Source organism: Ranitomeya variabilis, chromosome 6 (assembly GCF_051348905.1).
Source record: "Ranitomeya variabilis isolate aRanVar5 chromosome 6, aRanVar5.hap1, whole genome shotgun sequence".
In the NCBI taxonomy this organism is placed as follows: Eukaryota; Metazoa; Chordata; class Amphibia; order Anura; family Dendrobatidae; genus Ranitomeya; species Ranitomeya variabilis.
In genome coordinates this window covers 70,425,127-70,451,628 of record NC_135237.1, presented here as the reverse complement: position 1 = coordinate 70,451,628, position 26,502 = coordinate 70,425,127, and the positions used below count along the sequence as shown (strand labels likewise).

General features: G+C 41.0%; 1 protein-coding gene across 3 annotated transcripts in view; it reads left to right on the top strand.

Moving 5' to 3' along the window:
• DPP6 (dipeptidyl peptidase like 6) overlaps positions 1–26,502 on the top strand; it is a 1,889,424-nt gene that overhangs the window by 974,069 nt on the left and 888,853 nt on the right. The gene's annotated exons all lie outside the window — the stretch shown is intronic.

Sequence of the window (26,502 nt, the reverse complement as noted above, 5' to 3'; positions counted from 1 at the left end):
TATTTTAATTCTTTCTTTTACACATTGATATGGATCCCAGGGCCTGAAGGAGAGTTTCCTCTCCTTCAGACCCTGGGAACCATACAGGATACCGTCCGATACTTGGTGTCCCATTGACTTGTATTGGTATCGGGTATCGGTATCGGATTAGATCCGATACTTTGCCAGTATCGGCCGATACTTTCCGATACCGATACTTTCAAGTATCGGATGGTATCGCTCAACAATAGTCTTTACTAATATTATTATACTTATATTGGCATATCATATGCTTCCTTTGAAGCTGTACATTTACTTCCGGTTAGTTTTTACCTGTATCTAATATTGGCATTGATTTCTATGCTCACAAATAGATACCCTTACCCCTGTATAAGCAAAACACTGGAAAATGACAGTAACCATAGAACATCAATGAAATAAAAAACATTATTATTGAAAAAAAAATCATGAAAACAGTTACCATTAAATACAAATGTGTCAAAAATAAGGAAGGGCAAAGAATATAGAGCAACAAATGGATCCCTAATATATCACACACCAAAAATGGCGCCCTTAGTACATTACCATTTATTATTAATTATTAGAGTTCTAGCTCAGAGGTGATAACTTGCTAATTGCTGTGGTTTCCCCCAACCTGCTAATTGATGTAGGACCCACTGCCGATCTGGAATTTTATATGCAACTGGTAACTTGTTCCAATTTTTTTAATTGTTTTTCACCAGACATCCCCTTTAGTAATTATTTCCCTGTCTACATTTATTAACTTATTCGGAACACAAAATTATTGAATGTGTTCTAAAATCAGTAAAACGTTTTATGATATTTTCAGAAATTCACAATGAGCAGACAAAATAATATTGACCTAAACTTATTGAGACCATGGAACAGTTTTATCTGGTGTTCTTTCCTTGTCCTTCAGATGATAGGATGTGCTGTGACATTTATTGGTTTCCATTTGAATATAGCTTTAAAAAATAAAAGTAATTTGTATACCAAACTCATTAGCCCGGGACGTGAACTCAGTTGCACGCATGCCCATGTAAAACAAGTCAACTCAATTTAAATCTCTGGACTGCTCCGATAGGGTGGAATGGCTTGACGGAATGACTTAATAAAGTGCAGCACATTGAGAAAATGATAGCTATTCCCTGTTAATGTACCTGTCAATCAATGAGAAGAGTTTTTTTGCATAATCATAAGAGTGTCATGGATATTGTACCATTTCTCATTAACCAGTAATTGATTCCCCCAGCCTCCTCCGTCAAGTTCTATCAGGACGGAGAAGAGGAGCAATGAGGAGATCTGACCTCTGGAGTTTTTCATGCCACAATCCTACAGTCTCCCATTTTGACATTTAAAAGAAACATAGACTGAAGGAGGAATCTGAATTCTAATTATTCCCACTTAGTGTGGTACATCGGGGCCAGCCGATGGGAAAGGAGAACGTACATGCTCAAATATTCTGGAGCTGCAGACGGAGAAAGCAGAAATCACTAATTTGTGAACGTAGAATGCATTACTTTGTAATATCCCTGAGAATTACTTCATTAATCCTCCATACTTCGCGAATTCAGACAAACGGGTCATTTTAAAACCGTCATTATTTCTAGATATTTTAATCTGTGCAAAGGGGATTGAGACGAAAATATATTTTTTCTATCACCATCTTGGCCAGGTATTAGCATGAATTTAATGTATTATTAATTTTGGGCAAAGTTTGATTTCTTTACAGGTATTGTGTGTCATATTATATGGCTAAAGGGGGATATAGATTGTGAGACTTTTACATTTCTTATTTATTAGTTGAGGAACCAAGAGTAAGATGATTACATGTAATGTAGAAGGAACAAAGAATAGTTTGTTTTTATTTCATTAAAAATAATGTATTAATTTTTATTTTTTTTATTTTTTAAAATAACCTTTGTTTAAGAAAAAAAATCAGCATTACATAATACCAATTCTAGAGCTGGCAAAAGCTTCAAAAGAATAAAAAAACATACCTCACTGCTCAGCCCTCTGGATGCCCCTGCTGCCCGGTCTACCGAGCTTCTGTCACATCTCTGGCATCTAGTAGACCCCAGAATTGACAGCACATGGTCTGGGGCATACTCTCGTCTAAAAGCCTCAGCCCAGAGTGAACAGTGGGAAGAAGAAGCAACACAGTGACGAGACGAAGAATCAGATAGCGGGCAGGGAGCAGTGGGGATGGCCATAAAGATGAGCGGTGGGGTGAATATATTTTCTTTTTCTTTTTAACCTTTTGCCAGCCGCTTACCTGCCTGGTCGTCCATGACTCTGTCGCACCACATATCTAGCTGGTGTTCACTCTAGGCTTGGGATTACGACCTAAAGCATGTCCTGGAGGTCACCGTGGATGATCCAGGGCCTACTCGTGGCTGGAAGCCCCGACTTAGAGTGAACATTGGGCTGTGAATACTATCTGCAGACCCCGGAGGTCACTGTTCATGTGCATATGTAGCTAACATTGGGACCTGCTTGCGGCTGAATGCAATGCAATGGAGAAGTGGAGGACCGGACAGTGAGAAAGTAACAGCAGGAGCATCCAAGCAATTTACATTTTGTATTTTTTTTCTGAAAAGGAAAAATGGTCAAAATATAAAAAAACAGTGCTTTCAGACCTCAAATAATGCAAAGAAAAAAAATTCACAATCATTTAGAAACAACAATACTAATGTGTTAACTCAGGAAGAGTTCAGAAATCAGTTTTTTTGTGGACTAACCATGATTTTTTATCACAGCTTTTATGCGTCATGACATGCTTTCCACGAGTCTTTCATGCTGCTTTTGCCACTCCATGTATAAAAATGTAAGCAGTTCTTCTTTGTTTGATGGCTTGTGACTATCCACCTTCCTCTTGATTACATTCCAGAGGTTTTCAATGGGGTTCAGGTCTGGAGATTGGGCTGGCCTTGACAGGGTTTTGATGTGGTGGTCATTCATCCACACCTTGATTGACCTAGCTGTGTGGCATGGCACATTGTCCTGCTGGAAAAACAAAAATACTAATGTTTTAACTCAGGAAGAGTTCAGAACTCAATATTTTGTGGAATAACCATGATTATTAATCACAGCTTTCATGCATCTTGGCATGCTTTCCACCAGGTCTCATCGTATGGTTAACTCTCCACTGCCATGCTATCATATATCAGACTCTCCTGATGAACCTGTCAGAGGGGAAACGCGTCAAGGGCTTATAAGGAGATCTTTGAATCCTTTTCATCATGGCCTTTAATTGCTTGTATGATATACCAAGGACAGACAGATAAGTACAGTGATAATAGTAGGACTGCTCCAGTTTTGGAGACTTCTGTTTGTCAAGTTTTTAGGTATAATGGTTATTGTTGTTTGATTGTGTGGTCAAATATCTTTCCATTAAGGAATATCTGTGAGAGCCAATTATCTGTTGTATGGGCACTTTAATAATATGTGACTTTTGGAATATTTATGTACTTATTTATTAGCTAACCTGGTCTATTTTGTGGTTTCTTCGGTCCACTTGTCATCACCCTTAGAAGAAAACATTTGGTATCCAAACTTGATAGGATTGATGACAATATATTATCCGCTTGATATATACCGGGTGTATCTGTTTGGAATTGGTCATATATGTGATATAGTGCTTGACAATATCCGGATATCAGTTAAATATTTTTTGTCCTAGGTTCATAGGGTACCGTAGCAAATATGAGGGTATGCATTGTGGGCATCAGTATTGAATGAATGGCACCTGTCTGAACCTCTCTCCTTATTACATCATTTTTTTATTTTTTCAACACTATATATATATATCTATATATATATCTATATATATAGATATATATATCTATATATATACAATTAATACAGGCCATCTGGCCCTCTTTTTCTTACTGTACATCTTATAGGGCCAGGTAGGAGAGAAGGGATCGTCGACGTACGAGCCGGGGCGCTACTTCTCGCCATCTTAGGGTGCCAACATCCGCACCTAGGTAGGTGTTCAGACAGAGGCAAATCTAGGGTCATATCACCCATTTTGGCACCCCGGATGGGTAAGACTGTGTTGTATGAAGCACTATTAGAACTCTACACTGGGATGTGTCTTTAGTCGAGGTACCTGGGACCGTAGGGCTACATTATCTTTTTTGAGGCAAGGTGCTCATAGGGGCTATTCCCTGCATGCTATCCTTTAAGCAGTGATTTACGTATACTAGCTACAAAAAATTATATAGTAGCATTTTCTTACCCCCAGGAGGTTGAATGTTCATATTATTATAATACCTCCTTGGGTGGTAGTTAACCCTAGAGTCCGTATAGAATATAAGAATATATTTTATTTGTGGTTTTTTTGCGCACATTGCACTTTCACAGAGCGGGTATTTGGGTTGTTTTTATTATAAACTGATTAAAATTTATTTTTTAGATAGGGTTTCTTTGTAAGTAAGCACATGCTTTCCACCAGTCTTTCACACTGCTTCTGGAGCAAAAATTTAAGCAGTTCTCTGTTTGATGGCTTGTGACTATCCATCATCCACCTGATTACATTCCAGAGGTTTTCAATGGGGTTCAGGTCTGGAGATTGGGCTGCCCATGACAGGGGTTTGATGTGATGGTCTCCTAATTTTTGCCAGAGCTGTATGTGTATTTTTTAAACATCTTATGTTTATTATGCTCTGGGGTCTGGAGTGAGACACTAAATTCACAGAGGTGAATTTTAATTTTTAACAGGCAAATTACATTTTGTCAGATCCACTCATCTCTAGTCAGGAGCAGGAGTTCTGACTCATTTGTAACATTTTTGCTCTGCTAGGTATAGGATTTACAGACACTTTGCTGCAGCAAAATCGTAGACCATTTTAATGAAGACCATTACAAAAAGTTGTTTAACTTCCCATTTAGCAAGCAAATTAACAATTAAAAAAAATGATGTGCCTAGATGTACGTAGCCTTTACGTGTTATATAGGTAGCAGTGCACTCCAGCAACAATCATTGTACTACTACCATAGGAATTCTTACAATTACCCTTTTATTACAGCTTTATTTGCAACCATTGTGTAGAAGGATATCATAGGTTATATTATGATAGGCTACAGCAGAGATTCAGCCATATCGATCTTCATAGTAATCTATATACTATGAATATAATTAAAACATTCTACAGTATATAATTTTCAATAAAGTCAGTCTGCTGGGAACAAGGAGATTTGGACATTATACTAATCATCTGGACATTTTCATGTTTTGTTGAGTGTCATCAGAAGCCAGATTATCTCGCAGTCTGTTTAGTTTTCGTGCCTGTGTTCACTTTTACTTTCTACACATTTTTTAAACAATAAATTAAGAGGGAAGGAAACATATTAAAGAGAGAATATTCACTTAGATATAATAAAATCAGAAAGCAAAAATGAATTAAGGACCTAGCAGAAGTCTAATGGGCAAGCTGTTACCTCTGGCTGACCCAATATTCTATTTTGGTACCTTTATAAATTGCTTACTTAGCACAGCATAGCCGTGTCTGCAAAGGTCATTTAATTTTTTTCTTAACGCCATGCTTGGATGGGACTTTTAACCTACATAAAGATGCGTAATAAAGAATAAACAATGAGCAAAGTTATTAAAAAAAATGTTAGATAAGATGGTCCACTCAATTTTCAATGTAAAATATTTAGACTATGTATATTCACTTGGGCTTACAGTTAGCATATTTATTAACATATTGTGCTACTATTCTTACAGATTTTATTTTTCATATTCTTACAGTCAAAGATCCTGTTTTGCACATTACTGGTTACATTGAGATAAGAAAAAAGTTGCAGTAATTTTCAGGCTGCAATCCTCATTGTTTTATTTATTTGCACACCCCCACGTTATGTAGTTTGAAATCAACCCTTGTTTTAGAATTTTCTCATTTGGACTTGTCCCTCTCCATAATACATACTGGCTATGAGGTCTGTGACTGCAAGATGTTGCCAACTACTCTAGCTATCAGGCATCAGCACAGATTGATTCCTGTAGTGTTTTCTCCTTCTTCTGTACAGTTTTTTACATAAACCTTTTCCCCTGCTCTGACAGAGATTGATTCTTAAGGTACCTTCACACTAAACGACTTTGCAGCGATAACGACAGCGATCCGTGACGTTGCAGCGTCCTGGATAGCGATATCGTTGTGTTTGACACGCAGCAGCGATCTGGATCCCGCTGTGATATCGCTGGTCGTTGCTGAAAGTTCAGAACTTTATTTGGTCATCAGATCGGCGTGTATCGTTGTGTTTGACAGCCAAAGCAACGATGCCAGCGATGTTTTACAATGGTAACCAGGGTAAATATCGGGTTACTAAGCGCAGGGCCGCGCTTAGTAACCCGATATTTACCCTGGTTACCATTGTAAAAGTAAAAAAAAAAACTACATACTCACCCTCTGATGTCTGTCACGTCCCCCGGCGTCCGCGCTGCTGCTCAGAGCTTCCTGCACTGAATGTGTCAGTGCCGGCCGGAAAGCAAAGCACAGCGGTGATGTCACCGCTGTGCCCTGCTACTGCCGGCGCTTACACAGTGCAGGGAAGCGGACGCCGGGGGACGCGAATGTAAGTATGTAGTGTTTGTTTTTTTACATTTACACTGGTAACCAGGGTAAACATTGGGTTACTATGCGCGGCCCTGCGCTTAGCAACCCGATGTTTACCCTGGTTACCCGGGGACTTCGGCATCGTTGGTCGCTGGAGAGCTGTCTGTGTGACAGCTCTCCAGCGACCACACAGCGAAGCTGCAGCGATCGGCATCGTTGTCGATATCGCTGCAGTGTCGCTTAGTGTGAAGGTACCTTAAGGGACACATGATTCCCTTTCTTCTTCTGTGGAGTCTACAGTGTGTATGCTTAAGTTCAGGTTTGTTATCTGATTCAATTCACATTGTATGATCTGCCATTCCTGAAGACTTAAGGCCCCGTCTCACATAGCGAGATCGCTAGCGAGATCGCTGCTGAGTCACAAGTTTTGTGACGCAACAGCGACCTCAGTAGCGATCTCGCTATGTGTGACACGTACCAGCGATCAGGCCCCTGCTGCGAGATCGCTGGTCATGTCGGAACGGCCTGGGCCATTTTTTGATTGTTGAGGTCCCGCTGACATCGCTGAATCGGTGTGTGTGACACCGATCCAGCGATGTCTTCACTGGTAACCAGGGTAAACATCGGGTTACTAAGCACAGGGCCGTGCTTAGTAACCCGATGTTTACCCTGGTTACCAGTGTAAATGTAAAAAAAACCAAACAGTACATACCATCTGATGTCCGTCAGGTCCCTTGCCGTCTGCTTCCCACACTGACTGAGCGCCGCAAAGTGAAAGTGAAAGTACAGCACAGTGGTGACGTCACCGCTGCGCTCTGCTCTCACTGTACGGCGGCACACAGTCAGAGCAGGAAGCAGACGGCAAGGGACCTGACGGACATCAGATGGTGAGTATGTACTGTTTGTTTTTTTTTGGTAACCAGGGTAAACATCGGGTTACTAAGCGTGGCCCTGCGCTTAGTAACCCGATGTTTACCCTGGTTACCCGGGTGCTGCAGGGGGACTTCGGCATCGTTGAAGACAGTTTCAACGATGCCGAAGTCGTTCCCCTGATTGTTGGTCGCTGGAGAGAGCTGTCTGTGTGACAGCTCCCCAGCGACAAAACAGCGACGCTGCAGCGATCAGCATCGTTGTCTGTATCGCTGCAGCGTCGCTGTGTGTGACGGGGCCTTAAGATGCTTTCCTATCCACACTCAGATGTGTTATCTCTAACACTGAAAGAGAGGTATGGAGAGATAAAGCAGAGAGAACTAAGGTAGCCTAGATCAGTGTGTTGTGAAAGTCTTGCCCAGGGGCACAGACTCTAGCGACATCAGAGCCACAGTTCTCAGACTCCATTGACACCATGGAGCGGGAGAGAGCGTCGGCACGAAAGTTCTTCTCCCCAGAAATTGGAAATGAAGGGTGAAGTGGAACTGGGAGAAGAACAGGGACCATCTGGCCTGGCGAGAATTCAGCTGTTAGGCTGTCTGCAAATGTACCAAATTCTTGTGGTCAGTGAAGACTTGGAAGGGAAAGCAAGCCCCTTCCAGGAGGTGTCTCCATTCTGAAAAAGCCAACTTCATTGCTAGCAACTCTCTGTCCCCGATGGAATAATTCCTCTCCGCTGGAGTGAAGGTCTTGGAGAAAAAGAAGCAAGAATGCTTCCGACCTTGAGCATCCTTTTGGAAGAGGACCGCTCCAGCTCCGACAGATGAGGCATCCAACTCAATAATAAAAGGCTTATCTACATCGGGACAATGTAGAATGGGAGCGCTAGCAAAGTGGGACTTAACAGATAAGAATGCTTTGGAGACCTCCACAGACCACAATTTGGGATTTGCTCCCAGAGCTACCAAAGTTGAGAAGTGGGGAATGAACTGACGATAATAATTAATGAACCCCATAAAGCGCTGTACCGCTTTGAGAGAATGAGGTTCCTGCCAGTCCATCACTGCTTGTAGCTTGACAGGATCCAAAGCTAATCCCCAGACTGAGATGATATAGGCCAGGAAAGGCAAGGACTCCTGCTCAAACACACACTTCAACTTGGCGTAGAGGGAGTTTGCCCATAGGAGGTTGAAGACTCTGCAAACATCTCTCCGGTGGGAATCAATATCTGGAGAGAAGATGAGAATATCATCCAGATATACTACCACCAAGGTGGAGAGCATATCCCAGAAGATATCATTCACAAAGTCTTGAAAGATGGCTGGGGCATAACAAAGCCCAAATGGCATCACCAGATATTCATAGTGCCCATCTCTGGTATTAAAAGCCATCTTCCACTCGTCCCCCTCACGGATGTGAATCAGGTTGTAAGCACCCCGCAGATCTAGCTTAGTAAATTCCCTTGCTCCCCGGAGCATATCGAAGAGCTCAGATATCAGGGGGAGAGGGTACTTGTTCTTAACGGTAATGGCGTTAAGACTCCTGTAGTCTATGCATTTACGTAATTCTCCGCTCTTCTTCTGCTGCACGAAGAAGATTTCTGCCCCCGCAGATGACACTGACTTCCTAATGAATCCTCTTGCCAGATTCTCCTGGATATACTGTGACATTGCCTCCATAGCTGGGAGAGACAGGGGATAGACACCTCCCCGAGGAGGCTCTGCCCCTGGCAAGAGGTCAATAGGACAGTTATAAGGGCGGTGAGGCAGAATGGTCTCCTCAGCTCTCTTGGAGAAAATGTCCACATAAGACCAGTAGTGTTTGGGAAGAGAGCTAAGATCTGTGGGTATCTCCGTAGTGGCAACCTGAATGCACTCCCTCTGACATCTACCTTCACAAGATTTACTCAATCCCAGAATTCTCCCAGAGGACCACTCAATATGTGGGGAGTGGTAACGCAACCAAGGTATCACTAGAAGAATCTTGTCTATTCCCTCAGGAATGACGAGAAGAGAAATTATCTTCTGATGGGATGGAGACATGGATAGTGAAAAGGGAATAGTCTGATGTGTAATCTGTGAAGGCACTGCTGAACCATTCACCACTCTTACTGTCACTAGTTTAGCTAGCATAACCAGGGGTATTGCGTGTTGTTGGGCGAAGGAAGAAGACATGAAATTTCCCTCCGCCCTGGAATACACACAAAGCTCAACCGTAAAAGTGGAAGGGCCAAAAGTAATTGTCCCCTTGAAGGACAATTTGGAGGAAAGCACCACTGTGTCTAGTGAAACTCCTCCTACAGTTACTAGACATGGTCGTTTCCCTGCCGCTGTGGACAATTCTTGGAATAATGTCATTACTGCTGGCAGACACTACAGACCATGGGTGTTCAAGCAGCTCAAGACTTAGGACCTGCTCGAGAAACCTCCGTGGCATCATAGGGCTCTGACACCTGTACAGGTGACTCCAGAGATTTGACGAAGGTAGGCACCAACCAAAACCTCTGTCTACACTCTACCTTCGTCAGATATTCCATATCTGCAGGGTAATAGTGTATTTTCATGGGACAGGGCCCTTTTAACCAATTTGTCATTGGATGTATTACAAAAGGTGGCCCTATCCATCATCGGGTGTAATAGTATGCCAATGTCAGATACCCTCCCTTTGATGTGGGCTCCGGCAGTGAGCCCACATCTTTCCTGTGACACGTCAGCTGTTTTGAACAATTGACTTGTGCCCGCAATAGCTGCAGGTGGAATCGCGATCCACCAGCGGCTATTAACTAGTTAAATGCCGCTGTCAAAACACAATTGCGCATCACGTGATCGTGGGTCACCGGTGTGTCAGCATGACAACCTGAGGTCTCCTGGAGACCTCTATGGTTGTCACTGCCAGAATGCTGTGAGGACCACTCAGTGGTCGGCGCTCATAGCAAGTCGGAAATTCTACTACATAGAGGTGATCTAATTGTAAATGTACATTACTACTGGAGTGCCAAGATCTGGTCACCCATCTTGAATTTAGTAGTTTTCCCACTTAGAATGACATATGTTATCTTATTTTTGGGCTCTCGGGAGTTCTGATGTCCTACGTAGCTTCACCCCATAAACTTATTTCTGCCCATAAAGAAATGCAGTTAAATTGAGCTCTTTATCTTGATTATAGCTCTGTCCTCTGTGACAAAAAGTAGGAGTTAACGGATTTTCATGTGTAATTGGAGTTTATCTTTTTTTTTTTGCTATCATTTTCTTTCCTTTGTTTGTGCTTCATTATTAACTGCATGTCTGAGCTGGCTTACACCTACGTAAACAAGAATCTTGAAGCCCAACAATCAAAGAGTATGCTAGATGAATAAGAAGCTTACATCAAAAACATGTAACTCAATAATATAATAGGTAGCTTACAATTTATGTGCCGGCTGGCAGGCAGATTGGAAGGATAACCTTTGTGATTCGAATACAGCAATTGATTTTTTTATTTCGTTATTAGAGTAGATGCATGTACAAGTGCGGCATGTATGTATATTTATTTTTCTAGAACCATACACCATTGAGTTATAATAAGAAGAGAATAATATGGCAGTGCAGTTGAGGGAAAAACGATACCCTTTCTAATACAGGATGGATACAGCTGTCAAGGATTGGGATATATTATTGAGTAAGTGACCAGTCTTGTCTCAAAGTTGTTAAAGCGGCACTCGTATCAAAGTTTTTATCCTCTTAATATATTGCAATCATCATATTACATAGCACTGTGCACTTACAATAGCTTATTTTGTCTTTCTACCCTGTTTATTCTTCTGATTCCATTAGGTATATGACATCACGTTATTAAAAACAGACTAGCGAAATCCTTGTATGCTCTATGTAGAGACAGGAAGTCACTTTTCCCTGAATGAGTCAGCATTAGAACTACAAATTTACTCACTTCAAAGTTCCTGGCATTGGGAGGAATGGAGAAGCTAGGTCAGGAGTTGAAGACCTCCTTTGACCTCAAGTTTCTACATAGTGCTTAGAAGGATTCAGTTTGTTTTTTTAATCATGTGATGTCATAGACATAATGGAAAAAAGAAGAATTAACTGGGTAAAAAGGCAAAATGAGCAATTGTAAGTACACAGTGCTATTTAATATTATGATTACAATACATTGAGAGGATACAACATTTCATGAGAGGAGTGCTTTTTTAAGTTGAAAAAAAAAAAAAGAGGAAAATGTAAGGATCTAAGTGACTTTGACAAGCCACAGGTCTTGTTTATTTTTTCCAGATTGCCCTGGCAAGTACCTACCAAGGTGGTCAAAGGAAAAATAAATGAGTCACAGGTCATGGGCACCCAAGGCTCACTGAAGTAAGTGGGTAGGAGAATGTAGGCCGTCCTGTCAGATCCCTTCCCTAACATGTTTGATATACTCGACATATAAGAGATGTAAAACATGAGATCTTACACAAACATAAAAAATGAATGAGCCAGACTGTGTTACACAAATAGTGCAATACCTTGTGGACTACTTCAATATTAGCGTAGCATATATGTTCATAGCTGCTGCAGCTCTTCTTCTAATGTTTACAATTTTTACTGGATGGAGCAAGATTGTATTAAACTGGTATCATGACAAATTGTATAACCTACTGCCTTTAAAGAAAAGTTAAGGGAGGACACAGCTGTACTGTAGGAGAAATTACTAAAGGTGACACCTTGCTATGATAAAAAGTGAGTCTCCACTTTCTACACAGTTGCAAACCAGCGTGTACTTACTTCCAGCTTGATGACGCTTCATTTTAGAATCCCCAGTGCATGCTGGGATGCTCAAGTGACATGTCATCAGAGGTCACTCCCACAGCCTTTTTTTACACCCAGCAACGAATTGTCATCACTGATGTCCATTTCATGGGCTTGAGGTGGGCTTGTCCCTGCTCTACTTACTAAGCATGCGTGGGTTGTCTATTCCGACTTATGCTCAGTACGAGCCCATTTGGTACTGTTCAATATTCTTTTCAATGCACAGTGATAGTGCGCTCCCTCACTGACTCTGATGAGAAGTGAGCAGCTGATAAGAGAGCGCATTGTAAGTGTGCATTGTAAAGAGAGAACCCGTTGAGCAGTGAGAATAGAGACCGGAACCCCTTCAAAAGTGAAGGCAGGATGACTGGGCTCTGCTTTTTGATGCTTAGGGATTTCCGGTCTCACACTGGATTTTCTCAAAATGGAAGTAGGTAAACAAAAATAAAGCAGTTAAAGAAAGTAGAGAGGGAATGGTAGAATTTTTAATTAGAGTATATTAGATATATTACAAAAGAGATTAGAATATTACAATAAAGAGATAGGTATTTAATATTAAAATAAATGTGAGTTTCAGATCATCCCTTTAATGACTGAGCTTTTCTGGAAATTTATTGTCCTAGTCCATGTTTGGATTAGCTGGGTCAGTTTAAAATTTATCAGGAAATTGCTGTTTATATGGTATCCTAATAGTTTATGAAAATTGGTATTGGTATTGTCATCATCTCACAATAATGTTAGATTTACTATACACCTTTGTCCAGACATCCCATAATATTAGTAACTGTAATACTATTAGTCATAATTAAGATTTAAGTAGATGAATAACAAGGTGTAAATCCGCTAATTAGCGTACTTTAACATAGAAAATTGCAAGAAAGATATATTGCACCTACATGGTGCTAATCGATTATTTACTATGGGTAAAAGGTACTTTGTATATTGCTTCTAGAATACACAGGATTCTAACATAAAATGTGATGTGTAATTTTCATGTCCTTCACAAACTGTTGGACACATGAGTCAAAATAAATGCAGACTACACTGATGCTGGAATGTATCATTTGGGGACGATATTGTTACGGTTGTGACTGACTAGTGCATTACAGCTCACGTCTGAAGGACACACTGTGTCAACAAAAGATAGAAGACATCACTGGAAAGCTCTTCATGTTGGAAATGCGGTATTATTTATCACCCCACAATATTTACATTTTGAGTCTGATCATTTTCCTCTTCTGTGACTACTTATAGCATAATAGACCCCTCATTGGCAACTGTTGTGTTGGCTAAACCAAAATGTTACAATATAGCCAATATAGAAAGTGTGTCTATTGAGCACATGTGAGAAATTATTTTAGATAAACCTCAGTTACAATAAATTGTTTAAACATTTTTTAAAGCTAAATGTAAGACTTTCCTATAAAAGTCTAAAGGCTCCCATACACATTAGATAAATGTTGGTCGAACATGCTGATTTCAATGGGTTCAGCCAATTGTCTATTTTGTATAAGGGCACCAGATGACTGATCATCAGGGGGGATATTGGTTGCCCTTGTCCAATTTTGGACTGCCGATTGCATTGTTCTCCTGGACATAAGCCACAGGCTGACATGTCAGTTTGCGGGTTTCTCATTGAGTACAAAAGAATGCTCGGCTGAACAAGCCCTCCTGTGTAAGGGAGATTTGGATTACATGGCTGTAGAACCAATGATCAGCCAACGTTCGGTCATCAGCCATCTAATATATAAGGCGAGTTTAGGAAACTTCCAATTTAGCTTGGAGATCTTAAAGGCCCCGTATCACATAGCGAGATCGCTAGCGAGATCGCTGCTGAGTCACAAGTTTTGTGACGCAACAGCGACCTCAGTAGCGATCTCGCTATGTGTGACACGTACCAGCGATCAGGCCCCTGCTGTGAGATCGCTGGTCGTGTCGGAATGGCCTGGACCTTTTTTTGGTCGTTGAGGCCCCGCTGACATCGCTGAATCGGTGTGTGTGACACCGATCCAGCGATGTCTTCACTGGTAACCAGGGTAAACATCGGGTTACTAAGCGCAGGGCCGCGCTTAGTAACCCGATGTTTACCCTGGTTACCAGCGTAAATGTAAAAAAAACCAAACAGTACATACTCGCCTTCTGATGTCCGTCAGGTCCCTTGCCGTCTGCTTCCTGCTCTCACTGACTCCCGGCCGTACAGTGAGAAGTGAGAGCACAGCAGTGACGTCACCGCTGCGCTCTGCTCGCCTCTCACTGTACGGCGGCTCAGTCAGAGCAGGAAGCAGATGGCAAGGGACCTGGACACCGAAAGGCGAGTATGTAGTGTTTGTTTTTTTTGGTAACCAGGGTAAACATCGGGTTACTAAGCGCGGCCCTGCGCTTAGTAACCCGATGTTTACCCTGGTTACCCGGGTGCTGCAGGGGGACTTCGGCATCGTTGAAGACAGTTTCAATGATGCCGAAGTCGTTCCCCTGATCGTTGGTCGCTGGGGAGAGCGGTCTGTGTGACAGCTCCCCAGCGACCACACAGCGACTTACCAACGATCACGGCCAGGTCATATCGCTGGTCGTGATCGTTGGTAAATCGCTTAGTGAGACGGGGCCTTAAGGTAAAAAGATAAGAGCACTGAAATTCTCTGATTAGTGCTAGATGACCCTTTGTTCTAGGGACGATCTGTCCATTGTTTAACGACAGAGTGAGACTTGACTCACATTGTCAGGTACATGTGTTAAATCCATTTCTGCTGGGGATTCCACTTCAGAGATCAGAAGAACGAGGGTCCCAAAGTCCCCAATGTGAATGGAACAGTAGTGAGCATGTCCTACAACTGCTCCATTGCGAAAACAGCAATAAATGATAGTATATAGTAAATCACAAGATCCTACCAAAATTTGGGAAACATAGCTCAAGCAGGAATTAAAACATAACTTTTAATACATAACCATAAGAAATATTTAGAAAAATTGTCACCAAAAAATGTGTCAATAAAAAGTACCACTAGGTATGCTCAGTAAAATAGCATAACATACATAGGTTAGTACTGATAAGGTATTTCTGTGAGGGCACAGGCAGTGGTCCAGTGTCCTGTCACTTAAACCAAGGAACCTAGTTTAAAGGTGAAAATGCCATCAACCAGTGGCACTTATCAAGTGCCAATACAAATAAACAGGTGCCTTGGTTGCATTAATGTTAGCAGTCAATCATGTAATGTAAAAAGGGGGGGTTTGATCAATTGGAAAAAGATAATAATACTGGAATAATCTCACCAATTGTCGAGGATAAGACAGATGAAGCCCCAATTTTGCTTCGATGGAAAAGTCCGTCATAGCACGACCTCAGGAGACAATTCCCTGTCCATCCCTGGGGGGCTAACAGTAAATCTCAATCCCCGAGCTCCTGCCCTTACAAGGACAGTCCACAGCTACCCCTACAATATAACAAGCCCTGCACTCTCCCTATTTTAAGGTCCTAAGGGATTGGGATTGGGTTCCCTCTGTCTCGTGTTAAGGGTCTCAACATTCGGACCCCTAGAAATCATATATTTGCACTGTCATCTAACCCACAGATAAGTGCTAAATGCTGTTCATGGTACAGCTCCTCTAAGAACACTTCTATGGAAGAAAAAGAAAAGGGAAAATCAAAGTAATCAAACACAGATTTTCACTTTAAGGGAAAATTACACAAAAGTATCTTCATATTAAAACTATAAATGAAAGGTAATTATTATCATCATTTGACCCAAAAGTAAGAGAGGTTTATTTTTCAGTAGAAAAGTTGGAAGTGAAAATCTCTTACTCACTCTTCATTTGTTTTGCATTAGCATGCATCAGGAGGTCACAGATGGAATAACCTTGCTACAAGATTATTGACTTGTCCTCTTGCTTGTGTTTGACAATCAATCAGCAGGCGGCACCTTCCTGTTTATTGTTTACTTGCTTTCACCCAAAAGCGTTAGGACATTATTTGCATAAGATATTGTGGGCTTAATCTTTTAATAGTTTCTTGATGGTCCAAGGAGACTTAACAAACAACATTAAGACAGGAGCAATGTGAAATCCAACCTAGATCTTATTACTCTACATAGGAAATAACAAAAACTTCTGCTACAGATTCCATCAGATTTATTGATGCTGAATATGTCGTATGGAAGCTATTAAATATTTTTCCACCGTTTTAAACCATTTTTTGGTCACATTTAACCATACAGCTTCCGTTATTATGTCAATTATTAATAGAGAATGTTGAGTGATGTGAATGATGCATAAGTAGGTAAACTGGGTCAGATGGGGAAATTAAGTTTTTTTTTCCCATAAGTAGGTACACTGGGTGAGATGGGGAAATTAAGTATTTTTCCCATAAGTAGGTTAATCTGGGTCAGATGCGGAAATTAGGTATTTTTTCCCATAAGTAGGTACACTGGGTCAGATGGGCAAATTAATTTTTTTCCCACTTGCATGGAAGTTCCCATTGCACAGCCCATAGTTTTATCATAAAAATAACATGGTGCATTACCTCCAGTAAAATTATGTATACCACATCGGAAAACCAACAGACCACATTAAAGTCAATGGGGACCATTTGTCATTATTTGCTTCCATTGTATAAATTATTTTTTTTATATTCCTAAAATAAGTCATATTAGAAGAATTCTTAATACAGATATAAACATGACCTTAGTTCTTAGATTTGAGGATTCTTGTATTTTGTATATATCATATTCTACAGTGTATATAAAATGTATGTTTTTTTCTCTTTAAAACGCTATTTAGCTCCTCTCCTCCCACTTTCCCATCCTTCAGACAAATTGTTAGGTGTCGAGTTCCCGCCGCTGCACAGGGGGAATCTCGAACCATCTCCGCTGCGGTCTCCCATTCTCCTCCAGCCGCAGTGGAGTCTACTCAGCGGAGACGTCGGTCCCAGCGTCTGGCTCCAGCTGATACTGTGCGGCTGGTTACTGCTGTCCTTCCAGGCTCAGCCATGGTAACCAGTACTGATGAGCGGTGGGCAGGCATCCCTGGGACTAAGTCCTGCTTTTCTTCTTCTGAGGATGCCCAAGGGACGACCTCTCATTGGAGGTCAGTGGTCACATGCTCAGGACCTGTAGCAGCTCCTATTGGACCACTAGGAAGGTCCTGGAGAGCTTCCACTATAAATGGTTCACATGGCCGCACGGCCATGTGCTAGTATAAACTTATTAACATGTGTGTGTGGATGTATGCCTGTCGATGGATGAAAACTCCAAATCATTCCCATCCCTAGTGTTGTTGACTGTTCTCGAATGGTGGAAGCTACCTAGCACCTGACAGTGCTATCCCACACAGCTAGCACATGATATAGTGTGTGATAGCAGTGACCGCCAGTGCAACGCCGTGCGCTAATAGAGCGCTTTCCTGGCCCAAGTCTGGGTGGTTAGTGGCATCCACCAGAGCAGCGCTGCATGCACTCTTGTGCATTAAATTATTATTTATGTTTATTTCTGACACCCCAGTAGTGGTGTCGAGCACAAGAGGTGTAGAGGAACTCTTTCCCCGAGTCTTGGGATAGAGTTCTGTGACTCTTTGCTTGCGCTTTTTGTGTGGTACCGCGGCCCTGTGACGCAACAGGGTTCGCTTCCTTCATACCGGGTGAAGCTAACCCATTTGTGTATCCACATTATCCCACCGTATAGTCCGTCATTACTCAGCAGCAGGTTCCATCTCTGCACGGTGGACCCCGGGCTGCGAACGCACCTTATACCATCCTTCTAATTATTTGATGCGTTCTGCTAGCCCTAACACAAATCAAGTCATCCAGAGGAATTGAAAGCTGCTGCTGCCCTCTAACTTCCTCTGAAGGTCAATTATGTTCATGAAAGAACAGAGTGAAGCCACCACTGATTGGCGCAGTGATCGGATGACATAACAATGCGATCCTCAGAAGAGCTAGTACCAACATCACTGGAATGGCGCCGCCAGTGAGTATAGGTGTTATTATTTTACAGTGGGCAAACATAGGGATTCAGAAGGGGTTGCAAGAGTAGTGGACAACTTCTATATTTAAAGGAGTTTTCCAGGAATATAACAGTAATTACCAATCCCTGGCATATGATGAATGACTGATCAGTAAGGTGCAGAAAATTATCTAAAGTCTTTTTTGAACCAATGGATGGCTCCCACTATGACTGGCTCCTGAGTTCAGCAGTACCAGAGGATATTAGTTCTCATAGTCAAAAAACTTTGTCTCCTCTGGATAGTGAGCTTGTTTTTTTCCAGATAGAAGGAATGTCCCCTTGTCTTTTAATGGAATTTTACATGAAATAGCTTTTTACTATATTTTTTCCTGTGTCATTTATGTACTTGTACAAATTAAGGCCTTCATACTCAGACTAATCAATTGATTATTCCTACCCTGTCACCCAAAGGATTTACATGTCTGATTTTCGACAGCCGATACTTTTGTTCTCGTGGATATAAGCCACCATCTGAAGAGTCTGGCGGTGGCTCTTTCATAGTGAATAGAGGAGAACACGGCTCTCTCCTGTGAATGGAGGAGTTGGGTGAGATACCGTAGAGATTGGCTGAATGAGCAGCTAAACAGTTTTATGACTGACTGTGATCTGATGTCCCCACTTAGATGTCATTTTTCAAGTATAAACAAATGTAAGCAATTTATTTATTCTCATAACAAAGATCCTCCAATGTCCTTTATCAGCTGTGTAGCATTTTTTGGACTTTTTTTAACTTAAGGCATCTTGTCTATGAACTGATGTCCAAAACTGAACTAAATTTGCCAGATGAGGTTAGACTAGTGGTAGTATTATATCCCTGTCCTATGAGTCCATGCCTCTTTTAATACATGACAATATCCTGCTGGTTTGAGAAGCCGATGATTGACATATCATGCTGTTATTTAGTCTGTGAGCAACAAGTACACCCAGATCCTTCTCTACAAGTGACCCTAACAGTTTTTCTTATCCTAGAACATAGGACCCTAGAACTTACAGGTGCATCTCACAAAATTAGATTATCAAAAAGTTAATTTATTTCAGTTCTTCAATACAAAAAGTGAAACTCATATATTATATAGAGTCATTATAAACAGAGTGATCTATTTCAAGTGTTTATTTCTCTTAATGTTGATGATTATGGCTTACAGCCAATGAAAACCCAAACGTCATTATCTCAGTAAATTAGATTACTTTATGACACCAGCTTGAAAAAATGTTTTTAAAATCCGAATGTTAGCTTACTGAAATGTATATTCAGTAAATGCACTCCATACTTGGCATCAATTACTGCATCAATGCGGCGTGGCATGGAGGCGATCAGCCTGTGGCACTGCTGAGGTGTTATGGAAGCCCAGGTTGCTTTGATAGCAGCCTTAAGCTCTTTGCATTGTTGGGTCTGGTGTCTCTCATCATTTTCACATGATCCATTATGCTTTCCAGGTTTTTTCATTCTCAAGTATCTTCTATACAACTTCAGTATTGAATACTGCAACATTTTTGTGGACTTCCTGCTAAAGTCTTCAAATGAAGTATTGTAGGAGTTAAAAAAGGTTGAATATAGCAGATGTCTATGCACTTTTGCATTTATTTGAATTTGGTTAAGGACTGTCATATCCCACTACACTAATACAATACATTTATTCTGATACAGTATCACAACCCTGCAATCCATATCACAACCACTGGGAAGCCACACAAAAGCCACACAAACAAAATATTATTTTTTTGACCTCCTACACACCAAATAGTATCTATAAAATATTGGTAAATTATGAATTATGATTATGGATGAGCGGATCTGTGGAAGTTCGGATTCTGGCACCCGACCCAAAGTTTATCCAAAATTAGTTTCGGGTACCAGAACTGTATCCAACTTGAACCCAAACTCAAACCCCATTGAAAATAATGGGGACCCAAACTTTTGAGCTGGAAAATATTCTCTCTCTCTTCTCTCGGAATGCCGCACATTACAATGGACTTCCAAGGAAAGTCCGTGTTTGGCATTTATCACCGGACACTAACTCTGATACGAAGCCCGAACTAATCATGATGCATTCTAGACTTCAATCATTGTCAAACTGCCTAGGCTATTTCAATCAATTTACCTTGAGGAGAAGTATAAAATACTACACCAAATTGTTGCACAACTCGACAGTTGTAAATATCAAAAATTTCTGGAATTTATTTAAAATGGTTTTCAAATTCTCAAATGTTTTATTCTTTTATTTACTAATAATACCAGAAAAAAAGTAAATGAATAAAAAACAATAACCCCAAAAAATCAGATAAATAATGTGATAAAATTGTGTCGAGGATTTTGGGGGCAGATATCTGTAGGATGATGTCTTTTACGCTCCATTTCTTGTCATCGATAAAACTATGGATTTAAAGTTTGTTGTGCTTGTGCTTCTGATATAATGGCTTGATATTTGTGTCTGGTCCATTTCTGTAGTAAAGTGTCCCTGCTCTGCGAAGATTTCTTTTTGTTTTCTAGCACTAGATGATATGTGTTTCCGAGCTGTTCATCAGAGCATATCCTGTATTATCAAAGTGTTTGGCTGTGGGTTTCTGCTGGATTGCTGGATGCTCTGTCTGTAGAGGAATTTGTGATGGTCTATTGACTTTCTGTAAATGTTTTATGTTTTGTATGCTTTTTTATTAGTTTTTTGGTATCATTGTGAGGTATTTTGATAATGAGTGTTGTAGGCACAGTTTGATGGATGGGTTCCTCACCTTAGATTCTAGTGTAACACTGCAGCAGTGCTTTCCCGCCAAAGCTCTACATGATTGATCTATTATATAACAGACCCAATGTTATTAAAGCTACCTCTCGATTTTCTGAACTGTGTAGCTAGCCTAGCGCCATTCCATTTATTGTAGGTGTTTTTTAAAGGGATATGAGCTGGGCAAATTATTTTGTTCACGTTTGATCACCACCAACCATTTTTCTGTGCTATATGTGCATTAACTAGTAGCATATAAAAGAGGATGAACAGTGTACTTTTATATGTAAAAATATAGTAGATGAGTGTTAAAAAGTTTTGGTGTCAATAACCTATAATACGTTCTACTTTATGTATTAAAGGAGTTGTCCAGAACATAACAAAATAAATAAACCACAAGAAATGCTTTAGAATAAAAAAAGATACTCACCAACCTATTATTAGGGATGCGTCTGATGACAAAATTGAAGATTGTATTTAATGGCAACTAAAACTTCTAAAATACAGGCTTCATCATAACTGAGATTACAGATAGTAAATTTATTAGTGATGAGCGAACGTGCTTTGACAACATCTTATCTGAGCATGCTTGGATGTTATCTGAGTATCTTGTAGTGCTTGTATGTTATGTTCGCGTCCCCGCGGCTGCATGATTTGTGGCTGTTAGACAGCCTGAGCACATGTAGAGATTGTCTGCTTGTTAGGGGATCTCCACATGTGTTCAAGTTGTCTAACAGCCGCAAATCATGCAGCCCCGGGGACTCGAACATAATATACGAGCACGCCCAGATACTCGGATAACACCCGAGCATGCTCAGATAAGACGTTATCCAAGCTTGTTCATTCATAACTAAAATTTGTGCCTTACAGGATATGGACACTTTGGATTTTTTGTTTTTGTTTTTCTTGTTTAATTTTTTTGTGCTAAAAATATTTTAATTATTTGCAAAAAATGCATCATGTGGCTTTTAAGGGTGTTTGTCTCCCTGTTCATTACTGGCTACAGAGTGAGACTATCTAAGAATCCATCAGTGAGCTCATTTTTCCAATCGGCTTTCTTTAAAAATTCGGCATGGTTTACCTTCTCGATCCTTATTAACTAATAATCCTTCATTGAGTTGTTCTAACAGGAGGTTTATAACTGTTTTTATCTAGCTTTTATTGAGCTCCTCTCTACTGATTTCTGTGTTTATATATAACTGAAAGAAGCTCCGTAAAGACAGATAAAAGAGTTACAGTCTTCCTATTACAATCACTAACTGAAGGATTCATATCTAACTCATTGTACAGCCAGTAAGAAAAAGTGCACCGCAGCAATTTTTTTTAGTCGAAAAAACATGCATTTAAGTAAAAAAAATGTTGCTCTAAAGGTGTCGACTCCATAGCCTTTAAATGGAACATGTCACCAGTTTTTTCAAAAATAGACCCTGCCCATCACCTTTAACATCATGTGAATGGGGCCGCTACTACCCCTTTACAACCTCAGAGGTTGCATCCCTCTAAAAATGTGTTTTACTCATTTGCCTTTCTGCATGTAAATAGCGTGGGCCGGTCCAATGGACAAATCCAGATTGCGATCACTGCCGCCCGGTCCCATCAAATGCTGCCTCTTCTCTCTGGACGTAAATGGTTAAATTCTCTATGTCTCACACCTGTGCAGTGGAGTCAAAGAGCTGCACAGACGTTCCTCACTCTGCCCTATTAAATAACCAGGGAGCTGGTGACTTGACTGAGCTGCTGGTCTGAATCCACTACTCCAGTGTGAGACTTCAGGCACTGTGTGGATCGAGTAAAAACATGCTCTTAAACACCACTCCAGCAGTGCTTTTTTCCAGCCATAGATTGGTGTTTTAAATGTAAGTGCCCAGTCATATACTCACCCTCCGGCATCTTCAGGCTATGTGCACACTTTGTGGATTCCACTGTGGATTTTTCCACAGCGGAATTCCAAAATCCGCAGTGAAAACCCGTTGCGGTTTTTACTGCGGATTTATCGTGGTTTTTACTGCGGATTCTTATGCGGTTTTTCATCTGCATTTTCTTATTGGAGCAGGTGAAAATCCGCAGAAAAGAAGTGACATGCTGCGGAATGTAATCCGCTGCATTTCCGCGTGGCTTTTTCCGCAGCATGTGCGCAGCGTTTTTTGTTTCCCATAGGTTTACATTGTACTGTAAACTCATGGGAAACTGCTGCGGATCCGCAGCAAAATCTGCAAAGTGTACACATAGCCTCACTGTTTCTTGGTGATGCTCTGGTCCCGCGTTGCCATCTTGTGAGCGCAGCTTCTGACCGGCTCTTAATACAAGTCTATGAGAGCCAGAATGAGGCCAGAAAAATGAACAAGGCGCTCATAGACTTGTATTGAAAAGTGACCTCCACGACCCTCCATGAAACACTGGAGCTGACGACAGGTCACTATTCGCCAGATACCGACATGAGCAATGCTGGAAAATGATGATGGTGACAGCAGATGAGTATGAGATGGGGTCAAGGGACTTAGATTTAAAGCATCATTCCAGCGGTGGAATAAAAAAAACAACTATACTCTGAATGAACAGGTCAGTCTACAAGCCTTGCTTGCTCTGAAAGATTCACAAGTATACAGTGATTTTAGTGCCAATGATGTCTGAACGGTTTCATATGAAAGGGAACCTGTCACCCCGTTTTTTGAAGATGAGCTAAAAATAGCGTTAAATAGGGGCAGAGCTGGGCGTTACATTAGTGTATTTTTTGTGCCTTTATTACCCACCTATGCTGCCGAAATACCTTTGTAAAGTCGCCGTTTTCTGCTGTCACTCACGCTGGTCTGGTCCTATGGGCATGGTGACAGCGCTGTTTCTCCCCCAGAATCCTGCTCATCATTACGTTGGGGGCGTAGTGGTGTGCGCATGTCCAAAAGGCGAATCCACTGCCCAGGTGATGAAAAACAGCGCGATCTGCGCTATTCAGCCGTTTACCGGTGGGCGCGGCCATCTTTCCTGTGGCCGCGCGTGCGCAGATGGAGCGCTCTGCTGCCCGGGGCTTCAGGAAAATGGCCGCCACGATCTCCATCTGCGCACGCACGGAATCCCTTTCCTGAAGCCCCGGGCAGCAGAGCGCTCCATCTGCGCACGCGCGGCCACAGGAAAGATGGCCGCCCACCGGGTGACAATTAACAATATGACTTTGGTTTTGCCAGATTGGCTCAATTTTCTGAGATATTTAATGGTTAATTAATTAATTAATTCCAGTATAATTCTGGCTTCAAAAATTTGCTTTTATGGCATTACAATCTTACAAATTGAAATGCAAAATAACTGTATGGGATATTTTATTACCTAAGACTATGTTAAAGAGTCAAAGACCAAAAGCTTTTGCATATGTTATCACGCGCAAGTCACATTGGAGGAATGTATTATGTTCATGGATTAATTTTTTCAAAAACTAGAACCAATTGAGCAAATGTAATGGGATTTTTTAATTCAGCACCTTAAAAATACCCTAAATCCTTTAAAAAATCTTGGCACCTGAAAAAATGATTTTTTTGTGGACTGTGAAATATTAACAATATCTCAAGCACATAATAGTTTTAATGAAATGTAGGGTCAATTGTCAGGCTGTGACGGTCTTTGGTAAGAAAGGGGGAGCCTCAAACTGTCCTTGGAACTGAGACCCTAACTATCCCTGCCACGGGGCACTTTTAAAGGCAGAGAGGCTTGAGTCTCCGACCTTACTATGCTCCTGTTAATATCCTAAACTGTCCCATCTCCCACAGTCAGGAGGTCTGGGACAGATATGTTAGTGTATCTACTCGTAAGACAAACAGGGATAACAAAAAGCAACTTACATACAAAAACAGTCAGTAAGGGTAGAGAGGAATAAATGGAAGGATAGGAAGGTACAAACCAAATGAGAATAGGAAGATGGAGAAAGCATACACCCAAAAACAACAATCTCCAGCAGCAACTACGAACTCCAACTTCAGCACACCAACTCCAGCAAGCCAGGAGTGAGAAGGCCAGGTTTTATAGAGAGAGAAAATAAGCAGGACAGGAGCAGCTGTGAAATGGAGCTGCATGTCTCTAACCAGCATGCAAAAAGTAGTTAACCTCTTCAGCACAAAAGGAAACAAAGTCCATTTAGTATGAGGAACAAAACACACAGGCTAAATGGAGGATCTGTGACTCAGTACGTAAAGAGGATGGAGGATGTGACACACTCTTGACATCAATATACAGTAGGCTTTCATACATATGATGATATAGTAAATCATAAGGTATATGATTTTAATGTGTTACTATACAGTTCCCTATACAAGCATCATATTTCCCACCATTTAATATAACAGAGCATGCAAGGGATGACTTTATGATAGGACAACTGCAATCTGATATCTAAAATGTGGCCAGAATATACATTTTTCCATCAAACCTACACAGCACCAATAGATATAATATACTCTACATAAAACATTTAATATACTTTATATTTTACAATAAATGGGTGATTGGCAGACATCATGGCATGTTTGCATGAGATAATAATAATTGTATTCTTATAGTTACCCTTCATGATTTTCAAAGTAGACTTTGCAGATACAGTAGACCTACACCTTGGTGACATTTAATGCATTAGAAACTATTGAAAAGAGAGAATAGAAACATTGTTGTGTGCATGTCACTTTACTGCTGGATTATTGTTTGTCACCAGTAATCAGCTTTTTTTTCATCTTTATGCTATTCTTTGCTTCTGAAGGTCCTTGGTTATTATTTGTTCATTAGATGTGATTTTCCATCTGCCTGCGATGATCCAGTCTTGTGTTACATGATGCATTATTTATCACTTTCAGCTTTTTTTTTCTTGACTAGTGAGTTTATATATAAGTATTTGTATCTTAGAAATCCTTCTATAATATTACTAAGGTTACTAGTCATAAGTGAATCCATTGACCACCAATTATTGACCCCTAGGCTCACATTAAAATATCCTCCTGTATTATGTGAGTAATGCTACATGAATTTCACATTTAGATGCATATTCAATAGGAAATGGGTGGTAATTAGTGATGGGCGAACCCCTGGATGTTCGGGTCTGGCGGGTTCAGCTGAACAGTTATAATAAAAAGTTTGGTTCTGGTACCAGAACAGTACCCAAACCCCATTCACTTGAATGGGGGGGGAGAACATTCATTGTCTGCCACTCATTCATGTGCATGACAGCGCCGCAAAAGCTGCCAGTGATCGGCAGTAAGACCATTACCACCAGTCAGAGGGATGCAGCTCCCTCTGCTGTCAGATTACAGTGTAAGACCACAGCTGTGGTCAGAGGTAAAAAGTTTATCCACGATCACAGGCGTCGGCTAATGGTACTACTACTCCCTTCAGCCTATGCCTGCTGAAACTAATAGCAGTGAGAGCAGGTGATGACTGTTGGAAGTATTCATCTGCGCTATAAATATAGAAATGTAAAAAGAAATAGCGTATGTTCCCCTGTATTTTTGATAGCCAGCCAAGCAAAACTGACAGCTGTGGGTTGCAACTCTCAGCTGTCAACTTTATCATGGTTGGTTATCAAGAATAGAGGAGTCCCATGCCGTTTTTT